The 7,191-nt window shown below is 35.5% G+C and overlaps 1 long non-coding RNA gene across 1 annotated transcript; it reads right to left on the bottom strand.

Annotated features, from left to right (window-relative positions):
* Positions 1–1,863: 1,863 nt before the first annotated feature.
* LOC111206739 lies at positions 1,864–6,147 on the bottom strand. Its single transcript, XR_002658995.2, has 8 exons — positions 4,024–6,147; positions 3,751–3,928; positions 3,413–3,661; positions 3,168–3,318; positions 2,783–2,872; positions 2,565–2,704; positions 2,344–2,428; positions 1,864–2,178 (listed from the first exon to the last, which is right to left on the bottom strand). It is a non-coding gene; the product is annotated as an uncharacterized LOC111206739 (long non-coding RNA).
* Positions 6,148–7,191: the final 1,044 nt, after the last annotated feature.

Genomic DNA, 7,191 nt, shown 5'->3' on the forward strand with positions numbered 1-7,191 from the left:
GGTCCCAATCAGACAATACAATGTAAAATTATATCAGGAACACATTCGCTGCATGTACGTAGAATAATCAAGTAGTTGACTATACACCATAACATGAGGATTGGCTGTTTGTTCCGCTGTGAAAGAGATTTCTGTGGGCATGGTTACTACGGTAAACAACATCGAATCGTCATGTTGTAGGATGATAGATAGAAAAAAACTTTATTCAACAAAAGTGACTAGAAAATGAATGAAATATTACTCTCTTTCTAAAAATTAAATTATTATCATTACCCTATCAAAATAAATTGTAGCAAATATTCGATGTGTGTGGCAACCCTTTGGAGCTTCTTTAACCCATTGTTATTTTTATTTTATATATTACTAGGGGTTAGTCCTACAGACGGGAAGTTATATTAAAAATTATTTATATAAATATATATATATATATATATATATTATATTAATTTATTATACATTTTAAAATCAGTATTGATTGAAAATGATAATATAAACGAACAAATAATGGATAAACATTATCTAATTTTGATATTCATTAGATATTTTTGATATTTGTTTTTTTATTTTCTTAGTTCTATTGTTTGGTTATATGTGTGAATTTTAAATTTCAAGGGATAGATTTTTTGTTGAATGTAAGGAGACTGGATCTTTAGGTCTCTTTATTTGGCTAAATTTATAATACAGTACTTAAATGGTTCGAAAGAGAGCAGTGTTCAGTTTTGATTTATGCTCGAAGAGCTATTTTTTAGAGTCGTTTTATTAAGTTATGTACATTCATGTTAGATTTATGTATTTTTGTATGGTCATTGTATTTTACCAAGTTCATCCAAACTATGCAAATATTTTTTTTTAACTTCAGTTTTAATAAAAGAATCATGGTAGAGTTTTTTTCTATTATTATACCGTATAGATAAATATCAACGTTATACAAAAATTATTATGTTTGGTGAAGAAAATATAGTCATATGTCCGTGTTGTTTTAATTTTTAGTTACTCTTATTTTCTTTGTATAGATTGTAGTTACTGAGTTATTGCTTAGGAAACTTTTTTTTTTACATTTCATTCATTCAGTATATTTGTGTACTTAAAATATGAATCCATGTAAGTTGTTTAGATTTGATCTGTGGTTTTGTCAAATAAAGTGGTCATAATTGATATTTTATTGAAGGTATTTTCTTTCATATGTATCCGTAACTACACAGTTGTCCATGCTGAACAAAGTTACATGCTCGCAAATTCAAGCTGCGGTGGTAGACGTATAATATTGTTGTAAAAGATGAGACTGATATTTATTTCGTAGATATTATAAGTTTGGTTGTTTCCTCACTTTTTAATTACTGTTAAAATGATTTCACAAAATATCTTTTCATTTCTAGGTATTTATTTAGATGAACAAAAAATACTATATATATATATATATTTATTTATTTATATATGTAGATAGATGTATTGTCACCAAACAATGTTCATCTAATTAGAGATGGTAGTCACCGATTACTTAAACCATGGGTAATTATGATATTCAGGACAATACATCCTTTTCTTCAAATGCTATCAAGCTTTCTCTTTTTGGAGTTTCTGCTATTCACATCTGTAACTCATTGTGGTGATTTATTGTTTTATTCCTTTTTTTCATGTCAGTGTGTTTTATCCATCACAGTTAAACATTCACTCTTCTAAATCAATGACTTGGCCTGATAATAATACTTTTGAGTATATTGTCCTACTTGTTTGATCAAAAGAAAATATTGTCCTACTTGCTACCTTACATAAAAAGAAATCACGTAAATCAAGCATCACAGTACAAATTATATAAGTAAATAACCTGCTAGTTGACAAAGAAAAAATCTCCTGCTCAAACAATTCAAATAATCAGCCCCATCATATATTTAATTTAACCATAGTATATTTGTTGCACAATTTCCTCTAGCTTTACCAAATAGTGAAGGAGACAATATCCCGCATGAATATTAAACAACCAACAAACATCTTGTGCTAATCATTTCTCATCTATGCAAGAATCACCATGAAGCAGATGGGTGAGTGAGTGATTTCCGTGTGGTTTCGGGTATATCGAAAGGGGTTCGAAGAAGTGTTTCTCCTTAGGGTCTTCTCCACACCAGGTTCATAAAAAATTGCATTTGTCCCTTCTTTGGCATGCTCTCTAAGATGCTCAGGCTATAGTTTGGAACCAAAGATCAAAAAAATGAAACACGACCGTAAACACAAAATAAAAGAGTCCATAACCGTATAATAATGTGCTACACCTGTAGAAAGGAGGCTGTAGTGAGGACTGAGTACACGTAGAACATATTTTATTTATAGAAAAGAGATTAAAGTCACCTCAGTTCGGAATGCACGATTGCATTTTTGAGATCTGTTAGGAGAGTTTGAAGTTGTCTTCATATACTTGGAACTATTGCAGAGCCTGGAATATTGACCAAAACATAAATTTCATATATTTTTTCATGGTGAATTATTGTAAATCATGAGAAGAATGGTAGGTAAGTTTTAACATTGTGATGTGATGTTGTAGTATATATGGCTTAGTCCATCAATCGAACCTGTATGGCCGGTGATCAGATAAAATTTGAGCTATTTCTTGTCTATTGTTGTGTATGAATTTGTGGTGGGGGAGTTAGACATGAGTCAGAACTGAGACACAACATGAGCTCATATATTGTCGATGGAAAGTAGGAGCAAACTGAAGAAGCATGGGTAGACTTTTTTCTCATTTTCAGAGGACATACTTTCTCTTAATAGAAGTAAAAGAATGACTTACATTGCAACCGCCAACCCTTGCTCTTCTTGTACTTTTCTTCAGATTGGCTTACGTTTTACCTTCAAGCAGAAGAAGACCACTTCTGTTTTTCTGGGCGATCAAGTTTCAAGTCAAAAAAGAGGCGATAAATTAGAAACTCATTATACACAACAATAATCAACACTGATAGTTTATAAACTCAACAGTCTCATTAAAATCAAAGCTCGATGATTTGTTTCACATTCATACGAAACTCAAAAATCTAAACTCCAAAAACCCTCACAAAATATATATTAATTCATATCTTCATATTAATAAAAAGCTCATCAAGCTAACCTTCTGAAGCATTTTCAAGTCACTATCCTGATTATGTAAAAAAATGCTTGTAACTTTTGGTTCAAGATACCTCTGACGATCTGTCTACTGAATTTGCCTCCTTGTGGTCACATCTAACAACTCAAATTATAGCAATTCAATTAGAGAAACATTTCAAAACATCCAGTTTTGGCATCTCAAAAGAAGACCCCCACACTTCCATTCCAGAAAGCTCATCATCTCTGTTACACATATGAATTTCATACACATTATACAGAAACCATGCCTTCAACTTAAAGGCTAGTAACCACATTCTATACATTATTAAGCTCTTACCATATCAATTTCATAGCAAGATAAGATAGTGAAAAAGGGAAGGGAAGCTCATGTGAGTGTACTAATTAAGCATATGAGCAGAATAATCTTTACCCAGTTCCGGCAACTCCGTAACCACACATATACAATTAGCTCAAACGAAGGCATCATAAAAACTGATTAGAAATAGTGAGGAACGATGGATAACAGAGAGAGGGAGAGAAAGAGATGGAACCTGATTGATTAGGGATGGGTTGTCAAATGTTATATCTGAGACAGTGAGACTTGTTGTCAAGCAGCATTAAAGTAATCGATGATAAGTGAGAAAAAAAAATCCACGATTGAACCTTTACACTCACAGCTTGAAGGCCTTCTTCTTCTTCTTCTTCTTCTTCTTCTTCTTCTTATCATTGATTCCTGGTGAGCCAAACCCAAACTTCATTGGATCATCATCTGTCATTGACTTAAAGTTCCACATATCTTTTTAGCAGGTGGCGACGCTGCAAATTCTATTCAGTATTATTCTTTGACAGTTTACTGCAAAGAAAATAAGCTAGCATCATAATCATTCTATATATCAGTCACTCACAAAAATACTTATCTCTCGTTTTATGATCAACAAAACGCGCCACCTTCGCAATCATCCCTGTCTGCTACTTAATCGCCGCCAGCTAGCTTCACCACCAGTCCCACTCCCTCCGGCGTCCTCCCTACCCACTTTCCTTCCATCTCTGGATAATCCTCCGCCTCAGATTAGTTGCCATCGTAATTAAAAATCCTCTCAGATTATTCGGGATCTCAAAAACTGAATCGATTTCTAAACTAAAGGGGGAGAGTAAATGATTAATTAGTGGATGAAGTGGGTGAACCTTTGATTTGTAACCGGTGACTATCAAGTTTCGCAGTAGGCGAGGAAAATCTAGACGAAATGAAGGATTAAGATTTGGGCAAACCGAAAAAAATTATCTTTGAAAGAGAGGATGACACGACGTGGACGCATGAGAAGGCAGATATGTGAACTTTATTTATAAAGATTTGTAATCAACTTTAGAGTTAATTTTCCTTTAATTGTTATATTTTCCAAAACAGAAATTGTTACTTTTTCTATATTTAGGAGAAAATATAGTAATCTCTATTTTTACTTTATATTTGAAGAATACTATTATGGGAAAATATATTCTATTGAATTTTATTTATATTATAGAAATTTTCTATTTTTAAATAAAAATATATTAAAATACACTGAAGATGGTCTTATACAAAGTAACATTTGATGTGTTGATAAACCTTGAGTATCATGATTATATTACGGTAAATGTTTAATCCAAACGAGTTTCTAGACAAAACCAAAAGAAACATTAGTCAAAACTTTTTGAAAAGTTATAGTGAAATAAGTCCATTTTTTTTTAAACACATGACATATATTCCAAATTAATAAAAATACTTCCAAATTTATACATATAATAAATTTTTTAAATTTTTTACTAAGTTGCTTACGGGTCCCCAAAATTTTAAAACCGACCTTTCTAAAATATTATAAATATTTTAGTGTAAAAGAAACCGAATAACAAGAAAACAATAAATTAGAACAACAACAAAATATTTAAAAAGTTTCCCACACACCCATTTTATATGCTTCAAGAGTTGGAAGAACCCGACAAGTTGAGAGAAGTCAACTATTCTAATTACAAAGGTGAGAGACAGGTACTAGCGGTGTAAACATGCAGCAGGATCCAAACGAATTCTCTTCAATATCCTATCTACCTCATTTTTTTTTTTAGCAACAGAAATAGATTCACTTAATAAAAATGGAAAGAGCTTTAAAGGCCCAAACCAGAGGGGTTCATACATAGACAAGCCTTTGCCAAAGAGTCTATAAGACCATTTTGGTTTCTTGAAACAAAAGAAAAAGAAACATAATTGAAATCAGAGGAGGCAATCGAATCGACATCCGATAAAATACCGTGGAGTTCTATCGATGGGAGATTCGAGTTGATGGCTGTGATAAGCCCTTGAAAGTCTGAACGTAGCCAGGTGCGTTTGTAGGATTGACCCGAAGCGTGCCAGAGAGCTTATCTTATCGCAAGTGCCTCCGCCATGAGAAGAGAAGCCACCGCGCTTTGAAAGGAGGAGCCTCGAGATACCTCGGTTGAATCAGAGGTGGAGCAGATCCAGGTGAGGCCAGCGACTTTGTGTTCTTTGTTCCACGCTGCGTATTTATGGTAAATAATGGTATCTGCTGTTGGGTCAGAGAGCATGCGAGGGGTAGCTTTCGTGCTGATTGGCTTTGGTATGATCGATTGAACGCTTTCCCATTTCTTGCAAGATACTATAGCTCTATTGACAATCTGTTGTTGTGTCAGGGTTTTGGATTCAAAGATCAGTTGGTTTCTGCTCAACTAGAGGCCCCAGCAAATCCAGGGAAAGATGTTGGAAGTGATACCCACTGGTGGTAGAGTGACTCGGCGAGCGGAGGTCTGGAGTTCATCTCTGAAAGAGACACTCTGAGTTGAATCGAAAGTGGATGTCCAAGGCGTGAGTTCTCAAACGTTGATAGCAAATGGGCAGAGGAAGAGCAAGTGGGTGAGGGTTTCTTGGTCCCCACAACGCGGGCAGTTGGTGTTTCTATTGATGCCCCTGCGAAGAAGGTTATCGCATGTGGGTAAGCAATCTCTTGCACATTTCCAGAGAAAATGTTTTAAGTTTTGAGAGCAGGGATGAAGACAAAATATTCTTCTGCCAATTCCATGATTCTCTATCCAAAAGTGTAGTTGTCGATTGGATTCTAGAGACTTGTGTAGTATGATAGCCAGACCTTGCTGAATAGATACCATTTTTTGTTTGTGTCCAGACAGTGGAATCAGGGGCGCTTGTGAGGCTGGGGCGTAGCATCAATATGTGATCAATTAACTCTGGGAGGATCTTCACCAATAATGCTTGATTCCACTACTTTGTTTCCCGGGACAGCAAATCAGCAACAAAGAGGTCTTGGTCTTGAGGTAACACTGGTCCGTGTGGCCTTAAATCTGTCGATGTGCATATCCAATTATCAGCCCAGACTCTTGTGTTCTCACCATTGCCTATAACCTTCCCTAGGTGTTGTAGAAGAAGGTCTCTTCCCCACAGGATTCCCTTCCAGCCATGGAAGGAGGAGGGTGCCGACGCTACCTTCAAGAAAGAAGTTTTATGACAGTATTTGCATAGGAGGATGCGGGAGAGGAGACAAGCTGGTTTAGTGATAAGTCGGCAAGCTATTTTTGCTATCAAGGCCTAGTTGTATAATCTCACGTCATGGAATCCTAAACCACAGAGGTGTTTAGGTAAGGTGAGTTTATCCCAAGAAACCCAGTAAATTATGTTCTCACCTCTTTTGCATCCAACCAGAATCTTGTCAAAACTGACTGGATCTGATTGCACAGGCCTATAGGGAGTTCAAAGCAAGACATTGCAAACGTAGGAATGGAAGAGAGGACATACTGCAGCATATTGGCTTTCCCTGCGGTAGAGAGGGACCTAGTGTTCCAGCTCATGGCTTTCTGTCTCATACGGGCGACAATAGAAGCAAACAAGTCCTTCTTCCTTCTGCCAAAATATTCTGGAAGGCCTAGGTATTTTCCAACCCCACCCTCTTTATCAATACCCAATTGTAGTTTAACTCGAGATCTCACTTCGGGTGGTATCTTAGCAGAGAACGTGATGGAGGATTTAAGAGCATTAATCTTCTGCCCCGAAGCTTCTTCATATTCGCTCAGAATCTCCATAAGGGCATCACAACTCTGAGGGTCTGACTTGGTGAAGAA

Source organism: Brassica napus, chromosome C6 (assembly GCF_020379485.1).
Source record: "Brassica napus cultivar Da-Ae chromosome C6, Da-Ae, whole genome shotgun sequence".
In the NCBI taxonomy this organism is placed as follows: Eukaryota; Viridiplantae; Streptophyta; class Magnoliopsida; order Brassicales; family Brassicaceae; genus Brassica; species Brassica napus.